Source organism: Triticum urartu, chromosome 4A (genome assembly GCF_056163025.1).
Source record: "Triticum urartu cultivar PI428250 chromosome 4A, HENAU_Tu73, whole genome shotgun sequence".
Taxonomy (NCBI): Eukaryota; Viridiplantae; Streptophyta; class Magnoliopsida; order Poales; family Poaceae; genus Triticum; species Triticum urartu.
Genome location: NC_141876.1, coordinates 364,211,515 through 364,217,157, shown reverse-complemented (window position 1 = coordinate 364,217,157; position 5,643 = coordinate 364,211,515).

Sequence of the window (5,643 nt, the reverse complement as noted above, 5' to 3'; positions counted from 1 at the left end):
TCCATGCCATGCCAATCATTGAGCTTTTCCTGAAATATTTATCTTCAAGTAGCATTAGCTCAATGAGCTATATGTTGTTAGGAATTACCAAAACCACCCGGGGATAGTTGCACTTGCAATCTCCCCCTTTTTGGTAATTGATGACAACATATAGATCAAAGCTTCGACAAATGATTATAAGATTTTAAAACATCATGGCTTTGAGAAGTATGTGATAAGAAAGAGCTCCCCCTAAATTTGTGCATTATTTATAATTTGCTTTTGAATGCAAATGCACAATCGATTAGGATCATGGGTTACTCTTCCATGTCACATTCATCTTGGTGGAGCGCTCAAAATGATAGAAATTAAAAGCATGCACTCATCACCAAGCAAGGGAATGATCATATATGGAATATAAAGGATAGCATCATTCAACCAAACATTAATGTAGCATATGATCAACCACATGATCATATAAGTATCTCACAAGGACATAAGGTATCTCACACAAGCACACAATAAAAGTAGTTCAACCGAAATAGCAAGAGAGATAAAAAGCAAGACACTCTCTCTTGAAGCCTATGATCTATACATTTTTCTCCCCCTTTGGCAACAAGTTACCAAAAAGTTTGAAAATGCATAGTGCTATACGTCTCTCAGGCTTGGTCTTCGGGAGGAGGTGTGGATAGAACTCTAAGGACGAAGGCTTCCGATGAAGTAGTTGGAGCTGCTGGAGTGGGTGCTGGAGGTGGCACTAGAGCTGTAGCTGCTGGTGCTGACACTGAAGCTCTAGCATATGAGACTGGCACTGCAGCAGACGTTGGACCTCCTGGCACACGCTTGAAAGCATCAGTGGTTGCTTTTCCTCTCCTCTCCTCCGCTTCCTCCTGAAGCTGCTCAACTGCAGTCTGAATCTCAGTCACCTTCAGATCAAGATCATAGAATTTTGTTTCCACAATCCTCCCCAGGCTCTCCTGATTCTGAGTTAGGGTGGCCAAGCCCTTCTCAATCCTCAGTGTAGCTTGAATTAGATATCCAAGCTGATCTTGCTTGCTCTTCAGGAATACTTGAGATGCCTCTTCAGCTATTGGCATCCTTGCAGCTTTCTCTGCCCTTTCCTTCTCTCTCTTCTCATGTGCTCGCACATATGATGGATCTTCCTCAGTCATCACAACGGTATTGTCTTCAAAATCAGGATATATGGGTAGATGCTCCTTGTCTAGAAAATAAGTTCCTATGCCCATCTTAGAGTTGATGAGCTCCTGAATGTGTGGAGCATACCCACAACTTCTCTTCTAGTCAGTAACAACCCTCTTGATTGTTTCTACCATTAAGCTCATAACCTTGAACTTCTGAGGGACATCAAATAGTTGGAGCAGATTGATAGAATGCCCTCTGATCATCTTGTGATCTCTTGACTTGGGTAGCAGAGTGTGCCTCAAGATCCAGTTGATCGTAGGCAGACTAGACAACAAGAAATGCACATATCCAAGCTTGTGAGTTTCCAAAGCCTTGTTGGGGATCTCCTTGTACATGTTTGCCATGGAGTTGTGGTCTTTCTTCTTCTTGGCATATACATCCAAGTCATCTTCATGCTTTGCAGGGGCATTGATCAGCTTAGCACATTCATCAACTGTGGACTGGTACCTGGTACCCTCAGACATCCAAACTATCCCCCATCTGGATAGAAGTGGGCAGTGGAGTAGAACTGCATGATCAACTCATCATTCCACTTGGTGAGCTTTTGTCCAACGAATTCATCAACTCTACATGCCTTAAAGCTTTCATACACTCCAGGGAAGTGATTTTCACTTTCCCGGATAACTCCCAGTCCACCCATTTCATGTCACACACTATGGGCTTCTTGTCAAGCAGAATGGTTTCATAGAAATCTTGTTGTTCCTTTGTATGGAACCTGTAATCCACAGCAGTTCTCCTCCTAACAGCATATGGGTCAGACTATCTCCATAACCTCAATCCTGCATCTTTCCTGATGTGCATGTCCTCAGCGACTGTATGAGCATCATTATGGTCAGGAATTTTGGGCTTCAACTTCCGCAAAACATGGGATTCATCATCCTCTTCTTCAGCTTCAGGCACTGGGGCCTTGTTCTTTTCCTCAGCAGGTATACTCCTGGTGTTTCTCTTGGGCTTCGGGTGTTTCTGAGCTTGATCTTTGGGAGCAGACTTGGGCTTAGATGTTGCAGCCCTTGGTTTAATTGCATCTCCCATGAGCTTCTGAGCCTTAGGAGCTAGTGCAGCATCCTCTTCGTCTTCCTCTTCTTCTTCTTCTTCTTCTTCTTCTTCTTCTTCTCCTCAATCTCTCATAATGGAGGATCTACCAAGTACTCTGGCAGTTGTCTTCTTGACCCTTTCCTTCCTTTTCTTTCCTTCTCCAACTGCCTCTTCAGTTGGCTTGAAAGTTTCAGCAGTTGAGGCTCTGGCCTTTGACATGGGAATCCTCTTGGCTAGAACCTTCTTGTGCATCTCTAGCTTTGTTGTAGCAGCTGAGCCATACTCTTTCTTCAGCACCTTTTTCTTGGAGCTGACTTCCTCCTCAATAGCCACATAATCCTCATCCTCAGAATTTGAGGTCTTCTTCTTCCTTGTTCTGGTGGCTGCCTTGGGAAAGTTGCTTGGTGTGCTCCTACTGCCCTCATCAGAAGTGCTAGAGGGACTAGTGCCCTCACTCAAATGAACCTGCTCCTCAGACTTGTTCTAGCTGTCACTTTGATAAGACATCTTGCAGGCAAACTGTCAGCAGACCCTGTGAATAGATTGTAGATGGTGTAGAGTAGATGAGCATCACAAAGTGCAGAATTTTTGCAAAACAGATGACTTAAAAACTTAGTTTTAGTTCTTCACAGAAAGCATTTCAGATCTACCGATTTGTAATATCGGTGATACCGAAGCAGCTTTTGGAACCTAAACTAGTGAACTCGGTCAGACCGAGTCACAGTTCGGTGGCACCGAGACTGCTAGGGTTTCACAGAGAATCGAACTCGGTCACACCGATTTGCAATTTTCGGTTAGACCGAAAACACATGTGCAATGGCCTAAGCCAAATCGGTGAGACCAATTTCTACAACTCGGTCGGTCCGAGATGAGTTCAGTGGAGACCTAACCCTAAATTTTTGAATCAAATCTAATATACGGGATGCTCGCTAGACAGGATGATTTCATACGTGGCAAGAATCATGGCAAAGCAATGTGCTACGAATCGGAGTTAAGGAATAGCACAAAGATCAAGTTAATACCCTACTTCGGTGGTGAACTTGCTACGACGGCAACGGCAGGGTAGATTGCCATTAACGGCGGCAGAGACCAGCGGCGGGAGGTCGCTGGCGGCGAGAGGACGATCCGGAGACCCGAGGAGGCAGATCAGGTCACGCGCTGGTGAAAGGTTTTGGAATTTTTTTCCAAAATTTGACCCGTCTGTATATATAACCTGACCCTGTCAGTGTGACCGAGTGGAACAACTCGGTGGCACCGAGATGCAAAACTATGAGCAGTTACTACAAGTCGGTGTGGTCGAGAAGTTCTAATCGGTTGCACCGAGATTGAAAACCTAGATCAACTTAGTGATCTCGGTGTGATCGAAATGGATGACTCGGTCATACCGAAATGCACAAAGAGGTTTTGGAAGTTTAAGTCTATGACGAATCGGGGACTCCGAGTGCTCCTCACACAGAGTGGTTCGAATCTGACTTGATCAAAATTTGTGATGTAGCATGAATAGAGTTTGAGACGAGGAAAGCATAGATAGCTAGAGGGAGTTCTTAGGCATTCTTGTCCATCCATTTGGCAAAAGAGAAAAATCCAAACAATCAAAGCAACAAATGTATGTCCTTGAATGAGTAAAATATGCAACCAACATGCTCACAAAATAAGATGACAAATGAAATATGTGACAAAGCATGCACAAACACTCTAGCATCTATCAAGCAATTTGGCGATGACTAGGTCATCTATATATGAGTATATTGACTTATGAGTCAAATGAGAACATTTGATCGTAGGTCATACTCATTGTTTAAGCACAAGTGGGGTTGCCACTTTTACATAAAGCATTGCTGTGTTCACACCATTAGAGTTGCTTTAGCTCAATTGATTAGAGTAAAGCTCCCCCTAGATGTGATATCCCCCCTAAGAGGGATGAACTAACCTTGGGTTTTGTCGATGATGACTTCATGTAGGTGTTGAAGATGTAGATGCTCAATGTTGATGTAGATCCTTTGGAGCAATCCTTTGGAGTGAGCTGCACTTTCAAGACCTACACGGGTTAGTCCCACAAGGAACAAACAAGGGTATCCATAGACATAGAGTGATATTCACATGAGATGATGTCCATGAATGCATTAGGTTACCTTCTCCCTTGTCTTACCAACAAGAGGGTTTGTGACTCCTTGAACTAGTGCAAGATATGGAAGTTGTTTGCACTTGTCCTCGCCAAAATGATATGAGTGAAGTGTGTTGGCGGAGTCACCCTCAAGAACTCTCTAGTTCTTCTTCTTCGGGATCCACACCATCTTGATGGGAATCCTTGGAGTTTTAGTCGTACTTGATGAAGTAGAACTTGATGTAGTCTTGGGAACCCACTTGACCAAGGCTTTGGGAGCTTCTTCAAATGCATCAATCTCCTCTTGAAGCTTGTCCTTGCCTTTTAGCTTGTGGTCTTGTGGTGGAAGATCATCTTGAGCTCGTGTTCCTGGGAAACAAGTAGGATCATACTTCTCTTGTTGAGGAACAAACTTCGTCTTAGGGTATTGATCTTCTTCCCACTCAACTCCATTGGCATTGAACTTTCGTTCAAAACCAACACCTTGATTATTTCGGTGTCTTCCTTGCTTGCATACAATTTCCTCAAATTGCTTACTTCCGGCAAGGCTCTTGTAAACACCTTTCTCTATAATTCCCTTCAATAAGCTATTTTGTTGCTCAAGTGTAACTTGGCTAAGAGAATCATTAGTGGAATTAAGAGAACTACTAGAAGCAACATCATTGAGTTTAGCATGATTATTGTTACTATTAGAAGAAGAATCTTTCTTACCCTTGTTTCTAGATTTAACTTGTGGCATGTAAGTAGACAAAATTAAACGCCTGGCAATGTAAGAAGAACTTTTCTTGCAGAGATCATCATTGATCACCTTTAAGAACTCATGCTCTTGCTCAAGGTTGATCTTTTCAAAGCGTAGCTTCTCATGAGTCTTTAAAAGCTCTCGATGATTTTCCAAGGTAGTTTCATGAGCTAACTTAAGAGTGTTTAGCTCTTTAGTTAGACGCTCAATATCCTTCTTATCATCATCATTCGTTTTGTCTTGATTAGCATGATTAATAGCAAGTTCATCATAGTTTTCATCACTAGAATTGTCAACAAGTAAATCATCATCACCTAGCAAGTCATCTTCATCACTATTGAAATCAACATACTCGGGGTGTGATACCTTTGGGCCTTTAGCCATGAAGCATCTTCCACTTCCTTCATTTGGTGACTCAAATATGTTGTAGGAGTTGGTTGACACAAGTGCTAGACCGGCAACACCTTCATCTTGAGTATATTCGGAGTCAGAGTGATAACTTCTCTCAGAATGATCGTCGGAGTCGGAGCCGAATACCCATTCACCAACGTGAGCTTGATGTCTTCGTTTTGTGTAGCCCCTT